The sequence below is a fragment of the Canis aureus genome, chromosome 10, assembly GCF_053574225.1.
Source record: "Canis aureus isolate CA01 chromosome 10, VMU_Caureus_v.1.0, whole genome shotgun sequence".
Lineage (NCBI taxonomy): Eukaryota > Metazoa > Chordata > Mammalia > Carnivora > Canidae > Canis > Canis aureus.
This window is the reverse complement of record NC_135620.1, coordinates 24,571,955-24,594,194: the sequence shown is the minus strand read 5'-3', so window position 1 is coordinate 24,594,194 and position 22,240 is coordinate 24,571,955. Positions and strand designations below refer to the sequence as shown.

General features: G+C 51.7%; 1 long non-coding RNA gene across 1 annotated transcript; it reads left to right on the top strand.

Moving 5' to 3' along the window:
• The first annotated feature begins 12,242 nt into the window (after nt 1-12,242).
• LOC144321616 (uncharacterized) lies at nt 12,243-21,377 on the top strand. Its single transcript, XR_013387217.1, has 4 exons — nt 12,243-12,517; nt 18,879-18,980; nt 20,221-20,328; nt 21,177-21,377. It is a non-coding gene; the product is annotated as an uncharacterized LOC144321616 (long non-coding RNA).
• Nucleotides 21,378-22,240: the final 863 nt, after the last annotated feature.

Below are 22,240 nucleotides of genomic sequence, written 5' to 3'. Positions count from 1 at the left end.
ATATAAATAAAAATAGATGCAAAATAGTGATAGTTGCAACTATTAATAAAATTAAGCAAATAACAATTATGGATTGTGGCTTAACACAAGGTTCTGTAGCCAAAGGAATATATTCACTATTTCATAGGGCATAGGCCAAATAATATAAACATTGAATACTGATCTATCAAAACATGTAATATAACTCCCTCTAGGAGCATGGGGGCATAGTATGACAGCGTGTGTGTGTGTGTGTGTGTGTGTGTGTGTAACAAGTGGACAAGAAGTACAAAAAAGAAGCTGGATGCTCACTTTCCATAGTGAGAAGTCAGTAGATAGTGCTTAGAAATAAAACATTAAAAAGTAGCAATACAGACACGTTTTATAAAACTATGGAAATAGATTCTGAAAAAGACCAGCTAAAAGGGTTGAAAGTGGCTGATTCTGGGACGTGAAGCTGAGGACAAATGAGTATATTAGGCAGAATAGGGGGTTCTTTTCATAATAAGTGTCATGTAAGTATTTAATCTTTCATGCTAATATATAACTTCAGTGACAAGTGAAAATAAATTTAAAATGAAAAATTGCCCCCTGCACTAAAAATGGGGAAAGAAAAGCCAGAGAAAGCTGTGTGCTTGCCACTTGTCAAGAGCTCAAAACCAGCAGGCAAGAAACCCATCCATGCCAGGCTGAGGAGCAAGTGGAGGATAGCAAAGCAGGTCATGGGCAGGAGGACCCAGGGGAAAGTACTGAATTCTGAGCAGCTAGGTTGGCAAAGCCTTCTGAAAAGCAGGTGATCAATAATTTCCAGTATAGAGTTACATGCTCCAGAATTTTTCTACTCATCTCAAAGAGGCCTTTCAAAATATACTATTTACAAACAGTATTTGAAAAAATGAAAAACTGGAAACATCCCAAATGTTCATCAATAAAGGACTTAAATAAATTGCAGACTATCCATACAATGGAACACAAAGCAGATGTCTGAAAGGAGGTAGAGCTTTGTGTGCTGATGATGTGGAAAGATGTCCAAGACATGTTATTAAATGAATGCAATACAATATATATCATATGGGCCCATTTCTGTAAGTAACAAGTGTGTGTGTGTGTGTGTGTGTGAGAGAGAGAGAGAGAGAGAGAGAGAGAATGGTGACGCTTCATTTAGCCAGCTATTATATTTATTTCTGGAAGATAGACCAAGGCATTGACATTTCCTATATTACATTCATTTGTTATTCAAATACTTATTAAGCACCTGAATATGGTATGTACTGTAGTAGTTGGACTCTAATCGTAAGAATCAGCAGAAAATAAACAAGGACTTAGAAACAAGAAAAAAATAAGGGGCTCTTGGGTGGCACAGTTGGTTAAACATCTAACTCTTGGTTTCAGTTCAGGTCATGATCTCAGAGTCATAAGACTGAGCACCCCCTCTGGCTCCATGCTCAGCATACAGTCTACTTAGGACTCTCTCTTCCTTTCCTTCTGTCCCCACCCTGACCTCCCTCTAAAACAAATAAAAATAAACCTTTTTAAAAATGTATTTAAAAGAGGGGATCCCTGGGTGGCTCAGTGGTTTGGCGCCTGCCTTTGGGCCAGGGCATGGTACTGGAATCTGGGATTGAGTCCTGTGTCGGGCTCCTGGCATGGAGCCTGCTTCTCCCTCTGCCTGTGTCTCTGCCTCTGTGTGTGTGTGTGTGTGTGTGTGTGTGTGTGTGTGTCTATCATGAATAAATTTTTAAAAATTTAATGTATTAAAAAGAAATAAGAAAAATAAATAATAAAATGGTTTATTAAAACTTGTTTTCACTTTTAGAAATAAAATGTCACCCAGAGGATATAGAAGGATGTGTGAGACAATCAACCCAGGCTACAAATGGACTGCCCAGGAAGTTGGGAACCTGCAGGTAAATCCTTCTCCCACTTCCTGAGTTGGGAGCCTTAGCCACACTCAATAATAAATAGCACAAGCCCTACAGTCAGCTCTATGGAGGCAGGACTCTCAATCTCCCTGGTACAATGTGACTACACACTAGAGACTCTTTGTGACATTTGGCCAGGACCAGGAGAGGGACCCAGCTGGCCTGAATCTAGTGAGGCCAGTGTGACAGTCACTGCCACATGAAGTGAGGATGTTCTCTGGTGCCTGAAAGCCATCTCTTGCAGCCTGCATGGAGCCCCAAGCACCCTTCCAATCTTCACTAACAGAGCTTCACTTGGAGATAAGGTTCCAAATTCCTAATAGGTATGGGTTAGGGAACCCCCAGTCTTCAGCAGCATGAAATGACAACAAGAACACAGGCCAGTGCGACTCAGCCAACTCTGGGCTCTACTGCTGACACTGTCTGACTTGGGGAAAGGCCTTGAGCCACTCTAACCCTCTTCAAGCCAGGATAATGATGCCCACTGGCAAATTCATTGGAATGAGTCATGCGAAGTAGCCAACACAGTGTCTGGTGCCTGTAGGTGCTCAACCAATCCCTAACCAAGGTTTAGAGAGGGGTCCTAAGATCTGCCTTCTAGCAGGACAGCTCACAGGCCACACCTCCTTCAAAACCAGCCAGAGCTGAAGCTACCCTGTGGCCTCAGGCACAAGAGGAGTAGAATGGTCAGGGAGGGTGTGGGAGTGAGTAGAGGAGCTGACAACTTGAAAGGATGGCAATTTTGGGTAAAAATGCACCAGAAGGTCCCTTACCAGAAAGGCAGAGGGCTCTTACCAGAACAGCCTTCCACAGGCACACACGAGGAAGTGGGGATGCTTCCTTGGCCTGCAAAAGGCAATCTCCCAAGAGAGACAAAGCTGGTCAGAAAGGCTCCACAATTCTGAGAGATAGGTATTATTATCCTCATTTTGCAGATAAGTATTCTAGGGTTCGATCTAACTTGCCCGCCGTTACCCAATTAGGAAATGAATTCAGCCTCTAAAAAAATAAAATAAAAATAAAATAATAATAATAATAATATAATAATAATAATAAATGTCAGCTCCAAAGCACTATCCCAACTAGTGGGAGGACTCCATACTAATAACAGAGGAATGTAAATTAATGTATACATACTGAATCCCTTCTTTTTTATTTTACCAAATAAATAGACACTTTTAAAATTGATAATCCACAAAGTGAGTAGAAGAGGTCAGGAAGCAGACATTCTCAACCACTGCTGTTAAGAGTGTAAACAGAGCCTTTCTGTAAAATAATCAGTAAAACGTGTGACCATTCAAACACCCACACTGACTTAGCAAAAGCTGTAAACATTTTCAATGGGCAAAACTCTCCAACTCAGCGGTTCTATTCCAAGCGTTTCCTACAGTGACACCTGTACAACTGAATCAAGACATAAGGATGTTCACTACAGCATTTTCTGCCACTTTTTTTAAAGCATGATACAGCTCTACCATGAAGTTGTGTCATGCTGATGTAGGAAGCTGCCCAGAACACTCTATTAAGAAGAATAATCACTGTTCACGCTGTTATGAAAGTCATGAATCAGAGGCACTGGGTGGCTCAGTCAGTTAAGCATCTGCCTTCCACTTAGGTCATGATCTCAGGGTCCTGGGATCCAGCCCTGCATCAGGCTCCTAGCTCAGCAGGGAGTCTGCTTCTTCCTCTCCCTCTCCCCTTCCCCTCCACTCATCCACACCCCCTCAAGTAAATACAAAAATAAACAAAATCTTAAAAAAAAGAAAGTTACAAATAAATTCTGTTTAAAAGGCACACATATGCACACACACAACTTCTGGAGGAGTCCCTAAGAACTATTAACAGAGGTTATTTTAGAGCCGAGGTTGATGGTTTTCACATTTTTACTATATTCCTTCCCGCACTCTTTAAACTTTAACCATGAGTGTGGTAACTTGAAAAGCACCCACATGATTCAAGCCAGAAAATCCACTTCTAAGAATTTATCCCAAGAAAAATGTGCCTTGCTCTCTACCAGTATTTGTTGAATAATACGTATGAGCAGAGATCCCCTGATGATGTTCACCCACATGGAGCAAGAAGAAAGGAAGAAGCAGCCTACATATCCATCTACAAAGTACGGTTCCAACCAAGGTGCACAGGAGCTGCAGGCCCTGGGAAGATGTTCAGTTATACCCACCAAGATCCATGCATGTGCACAATACAGTAAGAGGAAAATCTTTGTCACAAAAACATATAGTCAGCATGATCCAGTTATGTGTTTTGTATCAAGATGGTGATATTATTAAACATTTTTCCTTTGTATTACCTTTCTATCATAATCATGTACTGCTTTTTAATAAGGACAAGAACTTTAGTCTTATAAATAAATGCTAAAGCTAGAGCGAAGGTTTACAGGAGATGCTTCCCTCTGTATAAAACTCATAGCCTCCATAATCTCAGTAGTGATGAAATGACTCCATCATGGGAAGCAGTGAGGCTGTAACGCTCCCAGAATGTACCCCCAGCACTGAAAAAAGGAATGGTGCCCCACCTTTGACAAAGTGTAGTGCCCACATTTTGATGCGGTCTTGAAATGCAGGCTCCCCATCTCAAGAGTCCCTGTCTTCCTGTGCCATCAAGCCTGCAGGAGGCCAGAAGGTCAGGGGGCTAACCCCTGCCTGGGAACAGAGCATGGCACCAAAGCCACCGTATCAAGGTTGCAGGCTAGCCTTATTCTGGCATGTGGCGGGGGGGTGGGGTGGGGGGACACCTTGCAAGGGCCACATCCCCTCTCTGATGCTATTATCTTTTTTTAAAAGATTTTATTTATTTATTTGAGAGAGAGAGAGAGAGAGAGCTTATGCATGAGCGGAGGAGAGGGCCAGAGGGGGAGGGAGAGCAGGCTCCTCGCTGAACAGAGAGCTCAATGTGGGGCTCGATCACAGGACCCTGAGATCATGACCTGAGTCAAAGGCAGATGCTTAACCGACTGAGCCGCCCGGGTGCCCCTATCTTTTTTCTTTAAGATTCACTTATGAGAGAGAGAGAGAGAGAGAGAGAGTAGCATGAGCAAGGGGAGGGACAGAGAGAGACAGAGGAGGAAAGCAGCAGACTCCCTGCTGCGGAGATCGATCTCATGACCCAGAGATCATGACCTGAGCCAAAATTAAAAGTCAGAGGCTCAACCAGCTGAGCCACTTAGGCACCCCAATGCTATTATCTTCTATAGAAGATGATAACTCCTGTCCTAGCTACCTCACAATAGGGCCAACAAAAGGAGCAAACTGGTATAGTACGTGTGAGTGTGAGGTCATTCCTCATTGAGTTGGTGCCTGACTCTCACAGAGCTAAGACAAAAATCTGGAGATGCCCCCAGGAATGTGCTGAGGTGGGTTTTCAACCAACCCCACCCCTACCCCTGCACCCACCCCCCTCTCCACCCTCTACTCAGCCATACACACCTGCTGTCCCCTCCCTGATGCATCTTTCAAGGAAGTCAGAGTCCCAAAGAAAAGCAAACCCCTTGGGCGGCTGCGGGAAGCAACAGTAGCCCTACTGTCCCCGTTGTAAGAATCCCTTTGCAAAGAAAGTTTTTACAAAGAGAAAGGCAAAGAGAAAAGTGGGGGAGGGTTAACGACAGCAGAGTAAACCATTTCAAGTCCTGACATAGGCAAACTGGTTCTTAAAGTCACCTGTTTCGGAACAGGAACGCAAAGCTCTGTCCTGTCATGCCACACAGCTGGGGCGCCGTGCATTGCCAACTAACTTATATAAGCTCATGAAAACCCCATTCTTTTGAGTTCCCTGTTTGTGCAAATAGTGTCAGGGGTGCATCCGAGCACCACGGCCATCCATCATCACCCGTGCATTTCCCAGGCTGGCGCTGACTCACCTGGGCCCGAACCCCTGCTGTGTACACACCACCCGAGCTGGGCCTGCTGCAGGCAGCGTCTGTCACTGCAGGGCCTTCCGGCCTGTGGCCACCTCTTTCCCCTAGATCAGACCCACAACAGCCATACTCATGAGGATGCAACCCTGAGCATTTAGAGGGAAAGGAATAGGGCCCCAGTGACCAAGGGGATGTGTTAGGTTTTCTTTTAATCGGATCAACCCAACCAAAGCTGGAAGGTCAGCAGCTACCAACTAGCGACAAGCTGCCCTCCAAGCCAGTTACTTAACCCTCAAACAGGAATTCTTTTCTAGATGTCCACTGAGAAAAAAGAAAAATGCACACATACCCACTTGCAGCCTCAGAGCACTGGTCCCAAGGGACAAGACAGATTCAGCGGCACGCACCCACCATACCCTGGATTCAGGAGTATGATTCAGAGCCTTTGATTTTACACGGCAATAAACACCAGGCAAGCCCCATCTGTGTCCCTGAAAATGAGGTACATTTACTTAGTTACATATTTGACATGAGCTCAGATGAGCAAACAGTAGAATACATCCCACTATGATACTTCTACATTACGCCTTAAATTCTCAGTATATATTGATCTTTGCTATTTAGGCACATAAATAAATACAGACACACACACATGACTAATGTACAAAATCTGGCTAAAGTTAATGCTACCCAAACAGACTGGAAAGTGTTAACAAAAATCTACAACACAGCTCTCAGTAAATCAACACCCTTAAAAATCAACACTTGTTGCTTCCGTGAGTTACTGAGCAACAAGACTAGGTAGGTCTCCTTGAGAGAACAGGTCCATTGATCTTTTCTCTGTCCCCAAAAGGGAAGTATTTTCCAAGAGAGCTTGGACCATAACCATAAAGATACATCCATGTCTCATTCTGACGGGAAAGACTTAAGCAAGTCCAATTATTCTTTTTTTTTTTTTTTTTTTTACTTTTTAAATATTTATTTATTTATTTATTTGAGACAGAGAGAGAGAGAGAGAGAGAGAGAGGCAGAGACACAGGCAGAGCGAGAAGCAGGCTCCCTGCAGGAGCCCAATGTGGGACTCGATCCCAGATCCCAGGATCACACCAAGTCGATGGCAGACGCTCAACCACTGAGCCAACCAGGCATCCTAAGCCCAATTATTCTTGAGGAGATTCATTCTTAGTTAGTAAACATCTACATGATCTAAATGCTGTTTCAGTAGTTAGAGAAGCAGCAAGGAACAAAACAGAACAGGCATATCCTTAACCTCATGGAACTCACATTTTTTTATATATATTTTTTATTTATCTATTTGAGAGAGAGAGCAAGCACACTTATGCAGGTGGGGTGACAGGCAGAGGGAGAAGGAGAGGCAGAGAATTGCAAGCAGACTCCCATTAAGCGTGGAGCCCAAAGCAAGGCCCTATCCCACAACCCTGAGATCATGACCTGAGCAGAAACCAAGAGTCAGACATGCAACTGACTGAGCCATCCAGGTGCATCAATTATGGCTTTTAGTAAGGGATTTTGCTTTTGCTGATCTGTTTCCCAATCAAGGTGGTAAAATCCTTTTAACTGCACACTTTTGTCAAGAGTCTGATTTTTCTCAAAAATGTAAACTGTGGCTCCAATCAATGTATCTATCAAAAGGGCCACATGATCCTAAAGTTAGTTCTAGACTGAGAAAAGTGACCTACAAATTACAACATGGGGTCCTATCTTCTGTCCCTGAGTTACTCCAGAGAGGTCAGATGTCGGCCTATCTTCAACATTTCTGAACTCCTTACCATCCAGCTGTGGGGAAACTTGGAGCATCAGACCACCTACCAAGAATCCAAAGAGGTCTCAAAACATCTAGCAAGTTCTGAGATGTTTCAGTGATGCTCTCAAGAAAGCTGTGCTCAAGAGTTAAAAATTATCTCTTAGAAAAACACATCAGCAGATAAAGATGAGTTCATTTGTGGGATCTAACTGTGGGTTCCAGGGTATGTTCCTATAATAGGGGAGACAAGAAAGGGGTGCTGTGCTCTCCTAGGCATGTATCACCAGCAGAAGCTCTGGTCTGGCAGGTCCCAAAGGAGGCTCCAACTCAGGACAGCTCTAGACACTCGGGGACAGAATTCAGCTTGTTCAAGGGGATAGGGGCTGGCTTCACAACTGCCTCTCTCGTGCGGCACAGGAAGGGTGTCTTTCAGCCTGAGCCCCTCACCTGCCTGACATTTGAAGGAACATCCCTGCTCATCTGCAGAAGAGTCAGCCCCATTCCTCCCTGGGCAAATCAGGTGGAGATAGAGCTTTTCCAAGCTTTTATTCGTTTTCTGATTCAGCTCCCAAGAATCCAGGGACAGGAGGGCTAATACACTTTGCTCAGAACTGAGATAATGTATTTTCTAACCAGAAAACACATCTCAGCCAGTTACCACCTCGTTGACTTCGCCAAAGTGATTATAATTATAGTATTTGTTCCATAATTGCTGCCTACTTGCACATACAAAATCCCTGAATCTTAAAATAAATTATAGCTCCCTTTTTTATTTAACAGCCATTGTGCTGCTAGTTTACAAAGAGGACGAGATACCTCTAATTATTATTGTAGTAACAAGCCTAAGGTGAGCAAAGCTTGAGTTTTCAGCAGGTGACGTGACTTATTAGTACAAAAGAGAATTATCGAAAATAATTTTACCAAACAGCCTAATGATGGATTTCTCAATTCCAGGCTCAAGGACCAGCAAGAACAACCTTTGATCTGCCCTTTTTCTGGCTTGCTGCTGACCTCACCACAAACAATGAGGAAATGCAAGCTAGCCGTGGTCAGTGTCCCCTACCGGGCACTTAGTATAATAACTTAATCCAGGGACACTAATTTCTCAACACCTATTTAAAGAAGCTCTGGACTTCTCTGGAGAAAAGGGTGCATGACATGGGAGGTTATTCTGTGTCTAGGGGCTATCGAGAAACACGTGATGAGCCGGGCCTGGACCCTGGCGCTAAGGCAAGCAGAACAGACTTGCAGCTAGGGCCAGGGCAGGAGAACTCGGACAGGCAGGGAGGCGGCTGGCAACAGGTTTAAACCTCATCTCCGACGTGCCTTTTGCCTCTGAGTGAGGCCAGAAGCTGACACAGCTGTCAGAGCCCAAATGAGAATGTCTGAACCGACTCCGTGCTGCTATGCAGGGGGGAGGGACGGACAGAGTCACTCCCATCTAGGGAGATGTTTGAGCCAGGTGTGCCCAACAAAAGGCAACGCCACTGCTTCTACCTGCAGTGCCCGTGTTTGCTCACCACTGGCAGGAGGGGCCTCCGGGCCCACAAGGAGCTCATGGGAAACAAAACTTTACCTTCCTTTCCCGCACAGGGGGGACTCTGGGAGTCTCCATCCCAGATCTCTGCGGGGAGGCACTCCCAGACAGCCCTGCTCCCAGACAAGAGTGAACTCCGCCAGGCAGAAGGAAAGCCCCCCCACAAGGCCGGAAGCAGGAGCGTAGGCCCTCCCTTGGCCTCCTACCCCCACACCACTGCCCTTGCCTGCCCACTATGCCACAGCCATCCAACAGCCATCACCCCAAATTGCGATTCACAAGGGCTCCTGGTCGAGAGGCCCACATCCCAGTACTGGGATTGCGGGTGTAAATGATAGGTGCAGAAGACTCACAGGATGTCATTCTCAGAGATGAACACCTTCTACACCCCTGGCTCCAAGCTAGAAGCTGGTGACACATGCAAGGACAAAGTGGTCCAAGTCCCCATCCTCAAGGAATACGTGGTGTAGCGTGGGTTGGAGTGGCCCCGCTGCTCACTGCCAACACATAGCCTTAGCCATACCCCTTCCCTCTGTAGCTTCAGTCTATATCTGGAGAGGAGGACAAAACTATTGATGAGTGACTAGATATTGATCCAGCATTGATGCTGCCCATGGGAGAAAGCCTGGCATGGGGCTTAAGAGTGGCCCCCACAGCAGACTGCTGGGTGAGGATCCCAGCTCAGGTCCTTACTAGTTGTATAACCATGGGTCAGGTAGACAGTTGTGCCCATTTGCTTAGGTGCCAACTAGAGAGAAGAGGACCTGCCTCCCAGGGCTGATGTGAGCAGTCAATCAGTAAACACCTGTCAAATGCCAACAACGGCGCCTGGCATGGAAATGGCGTTCCTGAAGTGCTTATTATCAGTATTATTGTTACAGCTGCTCATTATTATGATCCTATGACATGCTGGGGATCCAGCAGGGAAGCAAAGACAGTCCTGTCACCAAGGGAGATGGAACTGCCCAGTCGCTTGCTTTGCACAGTGATCACTGATTCCTGGAAGGCCCTGGGGAGGGCCCCTGCCCAACTTAGTGGGGATCTGGGAACAGCCCTAGAAAAGGAGACATCCCAGGTGAGCCTGGACGACCAAGTAGGTGTCAGCCAGGCCAGGCCCAAGGAGGAGGGGGAAGGGAGGCCAGTCCAGGCACAGGGAACAGCATGTGCAAAGGTAGAGACCAGGCGAGCAGCATGGGCTGGTGAGGGATGTGTGGGTGGGGATATTCTCAGCGGACCACTGTGAGGATGAAGGGGACCTGCCCACCAAAGGACCCTGAGAATGTGACCCCTGTACAGGTGCAGGAATTATCCAGTTTGTTTTTCATTAAACCCCAAAATAAACATCTAGAAACAAGTGTTTATGGAGACCGAAAGCAGCTCTGGGCTGGGTCCAGTGGAGCAGATGGACTGAATAAGACCCTCCGCTTATCTCCAGGATCCCAGGTCCCAACCCAGAGCCTGCCCACCCCAGCTGAGGCATATTTTTATAGGTTCATTCACAGATGTGGGTTCATATTTTTAAGGCAGAGTTAGTTTCTACACTAATGCCTTTCTCAGAATAGATAACTATCCTACTGTGCCTGAATCTACATGAGACACGGAGCCAGGAGTTGATTGGAACAGGAGAGCTGGGCCTGGCCATCAGGCACATCGCAGGGTAAGTTGTAGAGACCAAGCAGGGGTCCACTTGGGCCTTCCACCAAAACCATCCTAGTAGACACTGCCAAAGTCTGGCCCCGAGGCACTCCCTGTGCAGCTCAGATAGCCAGGATAAGCCAGGTGAGGATGTGGTGAGCCCTTGCTTGCAGAGAGTGTCTGACAGCTGACAGCCCACCGCCCAATCCCAGACTGTCACCTGGTCACTGTATGATCTGAAGATGTCACTTACCCACTCCGTGCCTCAGCCTCCTCACCCATAAATAGCTTTCCTAATAGCCCGTAACCCAAGAGGTTGTCTAAGGATTAAAATAGTGAACATTGAGGGTCCAGGAGATTCTAGCACAGTCTGGCTCTCAGTAATGTTAGTCGTTATTTGCTCCAGCGCTTTTCTGGAGGGGCAGTGCCAGTGCAGAGGCTACCCTGGCCTCTCCAAGTAGTATTTCCTATCCTCCACTCCAGGAGCACGTGGGGGCTAACGGAAACAATGCTGGAAACTTCTTGGGGGGTTTTTTTTTGGGGGGGGGGGTAGGAGAGGAAGCTCCTGGAGGAAAAAACAAATTCATTCATCAGGCAAGCCATCCCTCAAATCTATTATAAAATCTAAGGCGAGTCAAACAGTAAGGGGGGTAGAATGTAATACAAGTCACAGTGAATATATTCATCCAAAACCAACTCTGGAAGCAAGAGGAGCTTTCCTTGGTGCACTGTGTGCCCTCAGGGTTGCTGGGCTGCCCGTGGACATGCGTGTGAACACTCCATCCACGCCTGTCTGTCCAGCCAGAGCCCACGTCTGCTCCTGACATTCACCCTGACCAGAGCCAGGTGGGCTCTTCCTCTATGATACACTGTCAAGTGTGATGGTCAAGCCCGTCTGCATCGGCCTCTGGGGAGGAACGGACTCCCCTCCACAAACAAAGGACCAGGACACAAAGCCCCAAACGGAGACAGTCAGATGCACCAGATACCAAGAGCTTCACAGCCACTTCTGGGGACCACACCGCAGGGCCCACATCTCCAGAATGCTCTTCCTCACGTCCTCCAGAGAGCCCTGGCAGGAGCTCTCTCCCAGCTCCATCTTTGCCTCTCCTCCATGCACCAGGCCAACCAGTAGCACGTGGGAGAACCCAGACACCTCCTCCAGCGAGGGGCCCCTCGCGCCGGCTGCCAGGCCCCTCTGCAGGGCAGTCCCCAGGCCTCTGACCTGCCTGTCACAGCAGAGCCATTATGGAGGCCGGAGGCAGGCACAACCCAGCCCAGCCAGGCCCCTGAACCACCCCAGAGCCCACACCTGTAATGAGTCCCTGGGCCTGGGCTGGGGACAACAGCCTAGAACAGCCAACAAATGGGATACACACATTAAAGTCAGGTTTCTGTGCCAAGTGTGCAGCTTAATTACATCACCTAGGTACCCTCCTCTCCCTTGAGCTCTCACCCCAGCCTGTGACGACACAAAGGAGAGATTAAGCGCTGCCTGCCACAGGCCAAGGAGGCCAAATCTGCATCCCAAAAGCGGAGAGGCCAGAGCTGAGTGTGGCCCCAAGAGGAGGAGGAGATGGACAGCTGTTCAACAGCCACAATCCGTGTAAGACTCTGAGTCTACTTCCACAATACCTCATGACCAGGACAGCCTTCTAGCACAGAAGGCACCAGGCTTCTGAGTAGCCCCAGCACCGGCCACTCTTCCTCAGTTCGGGCCTTCTTGCTTGGTGGTCATGACCCCAAAAGATGGCCATATACTTCAGCTGCCATCCTCTCTGCAGCCAAGGCCAAGTCATGTGGGCAGAGTAAGCCACCAGCTGTGATGGGGGAGGCAGAGCCAAAATGGGTTCACGGGGCCCCTGTGGGGGAGACACCGCCCAAGAGGCATGGCTCCTACTGTAAGCCAACCACCCATACCCTCCAACTCCTTGCCATGGGCGGGTGTGGGCCTCCCAAACCACATCTGGAAAACCCTACGGTCAAGTCCCAAAGACAGTGGACAGCAAGCCTCAGGGAACCCAGGGCAGCTCACGTGCTTCCCCTCCTGAGCGTCCCCCTGCCAAGGTGCGTGCCCCCAGGTAGACAAGCCGGCAAAGGCTTCTGTTACTGTGGACAGAGCATCCTGTGTAAGCGATTTCACCCCTGTGCTTGAGAACGGCCCCCAGTCCCAGCCCATGTGCCTAGAGGGAAAGGTGGGGATGCCACCCACCCAGGATCTGGCCCAGGTGGGGAGTTAGGGACTTGAGGCTAAGACTCACAGCAGCCGAAGAAGCACAATCTCTCAAACCGAGATGGGTGGTTCCAATGCATTAGCAGAAGGGAGGAAGCAAAGCAGGTCAGACCAGTAGGAACTGGGACGTGCCAAAGGGAGGGGTCTCCCAGCCTTGCCCCTGCCCCGCCAAGAAGCAGCAGGAGGCAGGAGGACAGGAAGACACAGGGTCAGACATACATCCCTCCCCGCCCACCAGCAAACTCGGTCGGCCTGCCACCCACCAGCCCAAAGGATCGACAGCAGCAGAGCCTGCACCGCAGGTCTGAGCAAGGGGCCCCTGGACCAGCAGCCAGGTCCCTGAAGCAAGGAGAACCCCCACGTTGAGGGGGCTACACCCCTCGGCCCCTAAGCCCTACTTGAGGCCCTTGTCCACGCTGCCTTTGATGTGCTCGCCAACTCAGCAGCCTGGAGACACTGGCTCTCTGCTCCGCATTCCTAGCCCTGCTGAGGTCTCGGCACTGCATCTGTGCTGTCTGTCACTGTGGTCGGGGGCAGGGACCTGCCAGGGCCCAAAACCAGTACTTCTCAGGGGATCCCTGGGTGGCTCAGCAGTTTAGCGCCTGCCCTCAGCCCAAGGTGTGATCCTGGAGTCCTGAGATCGAGTCCCACGTCGGGCTCCCTGCATGAAGCCTGCTTCTCCCTCTGCTTGTGTCTCTGCCTCTCTCTCTGCATCTCTCATAAATAAATAAATAAATAAATAAAATCTTAAAAAAAAAAAAATAGTCATTCCCCCAGAAACCGGTGTCCCCAGAGCTGGCCCTTCTGGCAGACGATACAGCAAGGACAGGAGCTCTGGGCTGGCAGCCACTTGCCTGTGGTCTAGAACCACTGAATTAGCTCCATTCACAGGACAGTGTGGAGGAGCATCGTTCCATCCACCATAACAACAGCAATAAAATAATCTCCTCGGGGCCTCAGGGTCCCCGTCTGTGAAATGGTCCCTTCTGTAAACTCTGCTCAAAGGGAAAAGAGGAGGCGTTACAGTGGAGTGTGCATCACACGGCTCAAAACACACACGTGGCTTTCACCCTGGGGCTCATTAGCAGGCTCTGATTCTCATATCTGCATCTCCAGTCTGTGGCCAAGTCTAAGAATCAAAATTTGGGAACAATTTACCATTTCTATAGATTTGGAGCAGATTTAAGGAAGTTCCTGTAGCAGCATCCCTTTAATCACTGGCTTCCCAATGCGTTTTCCTGTGTGGCAAGGGAAGGCAGGGGCATCAAGGGAGCAGAGACGGCGGGTGGCTGGGTGTGCTGGGGAGGGCAGAGCGCTGGGAAAGCAGCCCCAAAGCTACACGATGAGGCCTGATGCAGCCCCCGGCACCCCAGGAGCAGGCAGAGCACCCAGCACCCAGCACCCCAGGGGCAGGCAGAGCACCCAGCACCCCGGGGGGCAGGCAGAGCACCCCAGGGGCAGGCAGAGCACCCAGCACCCCAGGGGCAGGCAGAGCCACCTGGCACAGGGAGCCTGGTTTGGGCTCAGACCACCCGGGCTTCAAACTGCAGTGGTACTGCTTCCTTGCCACTCCCCTGCCGCAGAGTTCTCATCTCTAAAATGGGAATCACAATAGCACCCACCTCTCGGAGTTTATACCAAGAGCAGCAGTGTGCAAAGGCGGCGGCCCAGAGCCCAGCTCCTGCCCAGCCCCGAGTACTGCTGCCCACCAGCCCCCCAACACCGTCACTGCTGCTGCAAACACCAAAGGGCCTGTGCCGGGCAGCTGGTCTCAGGCGGTGGCCATGGGAAGCCTGGCATCTCCACCCTCTCTCCCCTGCACACTTGGGCCGGGGAGTTGGCCCCACTGTCAGGTAGGGATGAAGATGCCCCCACTGCTCTTCACCACCCCATTCCCGGTTTCCACAAACAGCTCCCACCCAGGGCTCCTTTGAGAGATAGGATGGGCAGAGACAGGGAAAGCAAAGAGGGCAGGCCTGGGAGAGTCCAAAAATTGTCCCCCTCCAAATGGGAACAGGTTCAGGGGTCTGGAGGTCCAAACAGAATGGGCCAAAGCCTATAGGAAGAGGGTCCAGAGTCCCAAGGTGGGGTCATCCTGAATTAGGGAAGCATCCAGGCAAGTCCTGGTTCTCTGCCCAGCCAGGAAGCAGCTGGCCTAAAAGGAAGGGTCCTGAGTTTCCTAATGAAGACTCCTCCCTGAATATACCCTCAGCCTCAGTTTCCTCATTTACAAAATGGGACAACAGGCCCTCTTAATCTCCTCCATCAGGACAGTAGATCATACCAAAGGAGGTGACAAGTGGCAAATGCCTTGAGACACATCTGGCCAGCTCCTGACTGCAGGGCCACTCCTCTGCAGCCATTGTTGGCCTGGGCTCCTATGGAGGCCAGCCCCCTGAGCAGCGCTGGGTGGGGAGGGTGGTCCAGTCCTGACCCCCACCCTCCCTCTTCAAGCAGGACAGAATGAGCACAGGAGCCCAGCAGAGAAACAAGGGAGGGGAAGAGAGTGAGCACCATTTGAGGTATTTAGAGCCAAGGCTCAGTAGGCACCAGGAGACCACAGCCGTACTCAAAAGCAACCCTCAGGCCCCACTGGCCAGCTACCCTAGGGTGACTCTGGACCACGTGGGCCCTCCACCCGATGGGAGAAGAGCAAACACGAGACACACTTCCAAAATGGGTTCAAGGAACATCCTCATCTCTCTTCACTCCGAAGACTACTTTTGAAAAGTGGAGTATGTCCATGCTGGATGGTTCTCACCAAATCGCTAACCTCATCAGCATCATCACCGTGCCATGATCATTTCTTTTCTGAGTGCCCACCATGTGCCAGGAGCACAGCATTTCATGTAACTGGCTCTGGAAGGCATACATTATTATTTTCCTCATTTTACAGAGAAAGAAGACAAGGCTCAGAGAGGTCAAGTGACTTATTACTGTGATTCACTCACACAGCAAAAGCAGTAAAGCCGCTGACTCCAGCGTCTGCACCAAGACGCCAGGACAGCATCCAGTCCAGCCCTGCCCTCACTGCAGCCACAAAGACCAGGGAGAACAAGGGGCCGACAGCAGGGGAGCGTGCGAGGCACACAGCAATGTATCATGAGCTGAATTCCAATCGCAGGCCTTGAAACTAAGCAGACCTGGGTTCAAGTCTCAGGTCTGCCATCTACTAACCACACTGAGGCTCCATTTCCTCACCTCTGAAGTACAGATGCTCTAGTCCCGAGCTCTCTGGGGCCACTGTGAGGTTCAGAGCACGTTGCAAGCGGGGTAATTGTCAGCACACAGTAAATACAAGGTTTTACCGGCGTTCATGAAACTTCTCTGTGACCATCCCACCTCGTGCCCAAGCAGCAATAGGGCCCACAGGGAGGCACAGGTCCCTTCTCACCACATCTCTGAGAGGCAGCACTAGTCTGTGCTCCATCAGGCGATGAGCCACCTGCAATACCCATGCGGAAGCGACGTATCCCTAACACGTCAGGAAATTTACTGAATGCCACAGACTCATTTAACAAGCCTGCAAGCACACAGTGGTCATTAAGTCCCCGGATCCAATCTTCTCCACGACCAAAGGAGGGAAGAAGGAATGCCAAGTGTCACTGTGTCTCTGGGATGCAAAGAGGCAAGGGTGTGCAGGTGTGGTACAGCTTTGCCACCAACAACTGTGAGGTTTCAGGGAGGCCGCTGTCCTCTTGTGCCTGGGTGTCCTTTCCTATAAAACGGTGCTGGCTGGACCGGCCAGGGCAGGAGAGTCCAAGGGCTTCTGGCCTGCCTGTCCTTCTGAGAGGATGGAGGAGCTGTCCAGCTGACATATGACACAGGCCATCAATGCATACCACATACTTAATTTTAAATTTCCTAAAAGCCACATCAAAAAAAAAAAAAAAGTAGGGGAACTGGGTGGCTTAGTGGTTGAGCATCTGCCTTTGACTCCAGTTGTGATCCCAGGGTCCTGGGATCAAGTCCCACATCAGACTCCCTGAATGAAGCCTGCTTCTCCCTCTGCCTGTGTCTCTGCCTCTCTCTCTGCATCTCTCATGAATAAATAAATAAACTCTTAAAAAAAAAGAAACATGAAATTAAAAGTAATGATACATTTTATTTAACCCAAAATAATAGAGAATATCATTTCAACATGCAAGCAATATTAAAAAACTATTAATGAGATATTTTAGAGCATTTTTTTCATACTGAGCTTTTGAAATCCTGGGTATGTCTCATGGCACACCTCAGTTGGGACCAGCTATCCTTCCAGCTCTCAATAGCCATCCTGTGGCTAGTGGCTCCTGCATTGGATAGTCCGGCTCTCACAGAAGTGGCAGGAGTCCTTCTCCCTATACCTTCTCCCTGTACCTAGTTTGACAAGCCTGGAACTGTGACTGTCTTGCTTTTTATTAAAAAACAAAAATAATTATGGAGTATAAGATAATCTCTCAGTCGTTCCTATGGGTCAGGCACGTACTTCACAACCGTCGTGGGGGGTGGGATTTTACAAAGGAGGAAACGAGGCACAGAGAGGTTGTCATCTGTCCAAGGTCACACAGCTACCAGGGGGTAGAGGTGGGATTGGAACCAAGCAGTGTGGACACAGAGCCCAGGCTCCAAGTCCCTGCTCCATGCTGTCTCCTCAGCCCCACCCTCTCTGCCCCCCCACCCAGGACCCCATGTCAAGCTGTCCAGGAGGGCCCGCCTCCCGTGCTCCCCTTGCTTCCACGGCCCAGCCCTCCAGCGGCTGCTCTTGGGCGGCTCTCGCCCACCACCACCTGCGAGAGCCGGCAGGCCTGGCCTGGGAGGAGCGACTTCATTCACGGGCTGGTAAAGGGGCTAATTAAACCCCCAGCCCACGCCCCCCGTGACCCAGGAACCCAGCCACTTCATTGCCCTGCTGCCAGCCACCGGGCTTAGAGCAATGCCACACAGAACTCGGCAGCGGGCAGAGAGGGGCGAAATCCCTCTTTATAGAGTTATTTTTGCTGTGGAATTTTCACTGGCCTGTAAAATATTTTTATATTTATTACACGTTTAACGGGAGCTCCTAGAATCAACAGGGTGTAAATAATGAAAACTAGAGCAGTAAAGGCCCCAATAAACCTCGCACCAGCCCTTTGATGCTCCCCTATGAGCTTTAGTTCCTCTTCCCTGCCCGGACCCCATCCCCTTGCCCCAGAGCAAGCCCAGAAGGCCAGGGGACCCTCAAAAAGCTCATCTTTGGCTCCCACAGATTAGGCTCACCCATCTGCAGCCAGGGCTATGCCATTAGCTGGGCCCAGTGGGTGTGCTGACCGAGGAAGAGCCTACTGTGTGCGTGGCCCATGCCACTGCTCACAGGAGCTAGCCAGGAGAAGACCTGAGGAGGGCTTGCTGCCCCCACCCAGCCCTGCAGCCTCAGGGAGTTTTCACAGTCCCAGATCCCTAGAGCAGCCCCAGGGATACAGACACACACTGGGACGTCACATTCCCAAGGCCAGAGGGTCCCAAAGTCTCATTGGGGAACCTGAAGTCCTATGAGAAAGGGTCTCATCTACCAACACTGATCTCAGGGGCCCTGTGGCACTCTGGCCCAGTATACCTGCACCCTGTGCCCACAGACAGTTCCCAGAGCCCCCATCTGCACCCCAGTCCCCATGTCCCTTTTATACCACCCATGGGACAAAATCAGAAAGGCAGCTGGGCCTCACACCCTGTCCCAGGCAGTAAGGCTAGAGGCACAGTGAAGGAGACAGACCCACCCAGAGGGTAGGTGACAGTTAGTGGTAGAGCCGAGACTAGCCTTGGGGCTAGGGGTGCTGTGTCGAGGCACAGAAACCTGAGCCCCTCCCCAGGTGAAAACTGTTCTCTCCATGTGTCACCAGCACCTGCCCCACCTCTGCCTCCCAGGGACCCTGAGCACTGGGGCCTGAGTCCCTGCAGCCCAGTCCTCTCCATTCTAGGTCGTCTAATTATCAGCAGCTGTGACGATCCATATGCATCCATACAAAACCTGTCACCTGCCGCCTCCTCCTCACACGTGCCCTTCACATACCTGGACAAAGGTGAGCATCCCTTCCCAGGCCATCGCCCGGTCCCCAAGCATCCCCATGGCAGCAGGCTGCCCACGCGTCTCCCAGTGAGGCACCCACCCCCGAGGACATGCTGTCCCCTCACCCAACCAAGATGCTAAATGTCTATTGGTGCATTTGGAGGCGGCCTTCATCCCGTTCATCGAGCCATCACTGCCTGAGACAAGGTGACTCCGGCCGCGAAGCCAGAATCCTGCTGCTGAGTCTGGTCTGTCTCCCCACACACAGGATTCACGGGCAGCTTCACTAACACTGCACTTATCCTGGGAAAAGCCCCACGCACTGGCCGTGGCCCGCCCCGGCCTCCTGGGCACCCCTGCGGTCGCAAGCTGGCGCCTGGGCCGGCCGGCAAGACCCCCCAGGGTGCCCGTCCTGCCCCGGCCCTCCGGCGGCCCCGAGTCCCGGCCGCGGCCGGAAACCCACGCGGGCCAGGGCAGCCCCCGCGGCTCTTCGGCGAGTGGGTGGGACGGAGCAGCTCCTCCCTGGGGACACAGCAGGCGGGGCTCCCGCCCGTGGCCGCGGCAGCACCAGGAGACTCTTGCCTCTCAGCCCCGGTAATTACAGCCCCGGCGCCGCTACCCCCGTGTCATCACAGGGTGTCGGAACAGGCAGAGGCCGGGCGAGGCCAATTAAACAGCAACATTGGACAAGTGGCCCATGCCCGGGGGCACCACGCCGAGCCAGGCCGGGGGACGGCCAGTGGGCCTCACCCACGCGTGCAGCCGGGGAGAGCCCCTCGGCGGGGCCAGCGCGACAGCGGCCCCCGGAGACGCGGGCAGTGGGAGGACAGGAGCCATAAAGGCTCTGGAAACAAGGAGGCGGGGAGACCCTGCCGCGGCCAGGTGCCCTCCCCCAGGGGCCTGGGCTCCCCACGCTCCTGCCCGGGCTCCTCCACTCGCGAGCAGGCAGGCCAGGGCAGGATGGGGCCGTGGGGGCGGCCAGGCGGCAGGTCCCACAGAAGGCGTCACGTGTGGGGGCCGCCGAGGGGACGCCACCCACACTGCTGAGTCCCCAGCGGGCTCCCACCCCGAGTACTACAACCTCCATCCTCTGCACCCCAAGAGCTCCGGGGTCCCACAGTCAGTCGACAAACAGCACCAGGCAGCAGCACACTGAGGGTGAAGTGCCCCCACAGAGGGCTGCCGCGCCCTCCCCAGCCCCAGGGCTAGTGCCAGCCACCCAGGCACCCAGCCCCTTGCACCTCCCCGCGCAGGACCAAACTCAGGCCTCACGCTGAGGACCCAAGACACTGCTGACGGAGCCGGCGCCAGCCCCTCGTCTACCCCGGCCTACGAGCCACCGTAAACTTCCCATCTTAGAGGTGAGGGAAAGGGGAGGCCCTCGGAGGCCAAGTGGCTTGTCTGAAGGGGTAGATTCAGGGTGTAAACCCACACCCAATCATCCCCAAATGCCAGAAGACATCTCAGGGTAGTTTGGGCTTTTTTTTTTTAATGACAGTCCAGGGCAACCCCCGACAACTCTCCCTGAGCCCTCAGTTCCCAGCACAGGCCCCGGCTGCTCGCTCGTCGTCCTCCCACGCCAAGCCGCGGGGGAGCGGGACGGCTCCCCAGACCCCGCCCAGAGAGAGGCGCGGAACAGATTTCAGCCTCCTGGCACCCGCCACGAGACACAACACATGTTTTCTGAGTTGTCTCCTTCCTCTGGCTCCCTTAACATGCCAGAGATATTATTATTATTTATTATTTGCTGGGCGCTGACAGTGTGCTGAGCATCAGGCCCGGGAGCCCAGGCCCTGCCAACACGGCTCGCCGTCAGCGACACAACAGGGTTCCTCTGCCACCAAGAGGCACCCCTGGCTGCGGGGAATGGCTGCTCGGGCCCCAGCCTCCAAGAGCCTCCTCTCCCACGCCCAGCCTTAGAAGCTCACGTGCCTGGGCCTCCTGCACACCCCAAGAGGAAGACGTCTTTGGTCTGGGCTTCGAGGTGTGCCAGGGGCTGGGCCTCCGACCCCAGAAGGAGTGGGAGGACTCGCTTGGTGCTAGACTGGGCCTACCCAAGAGTAACCCTTGCCATTAGGGGCCTCCTCAGCTCAGCCCTCACTCATGCCTGCTGGTGGCCATGGCAGGTCCTAAGAAAGGCCAAGGTGGCCATGTCACCAGCCCCTCCTGTCCTGGGCACCCAAGGAACACTGCCCTTCTCCTTCCTCAGGAGAGAGGACCAGACGCCGGCGGGAGAGCTCCTGTAGGTATGAAGAATCCCAGGGCCCTCTCCTGGAAGCAGGGCCAGGATCAGAGGGAGGGGAGGACGGCACAAAATGTAAGGAAGCACCAAAAAACCTAGTAGTCAAGATAAGAAGTACTTCCGTGCAATATTTTGTAAAATCGAAACCAGGGCAAAGTCCACGATGAATAAAATACCAAAATTTTAAGTAAAGGCCCCATGTTACTGGTTTTTCCAATGCCTCAGGCTCTGTTATGGCCCAACACAGTAGTGCTGCTAGGAAGGCCATTGAGACCAGGGGTGCTCCCCCAGCCCATTGTCTGCATTTGGGGGGACTCCATCACCTGAAAACAATATCTCTCTGCGTGAGGACACAGAGAGAAAGTCATTGCCCGCCCCTGAGGGAAGTATCCAGGGGTCAGCAGCAGGGGTAGGACAGGGGGAAAGATGGACTCTGGAGCAGCTGTGCCTTTTTCCCATCTCAGAAATGGGTTCCCAGCCTAGGTGCTCAGAAGCCACCATCCCCTGTTACTCATGGGCCTGCATCATTTCAGCTCCCTCCCTGACCATGCATCCAGCCCCAAGCTCAGACATGCTGCAGGGAAAGCCTGAAGAAAAACCCACCTCGGGTGTAGAATAAGCCAAGGATGGGCAGCACTCACAGCCAGGATGCCTCTCTTAAGTGTGAGGCCATGTCCGAGTTGCCCAAAGCCCCTCAGCATCCATACCATGTGACTGAGGCCACAGGGACACCGGCCCCCCAGAGACCTCCCAGCCCCATCCCTCCTCCAGCCCCACCTATGCATGCACACCTGAGAACCAGCCAGGTCCCCATCCTGGATAGTGGGGGGGACCCACCTACCTCCCCCCATCATCATTCCTAACACCCGGCCCCATTCCAAGACCTCTACTCCCTCAGCTGATTCATTCTTTTTTTTTTTTTTTATTCATTCTTTTACTCATTGATTTCACAAAGCTCATTGGTTCCACACTCGGGGCTGGGCCCAGACTGGCCCCAGAGAGGGAAAAGTCCTGCTCCACCTTCAGAAACT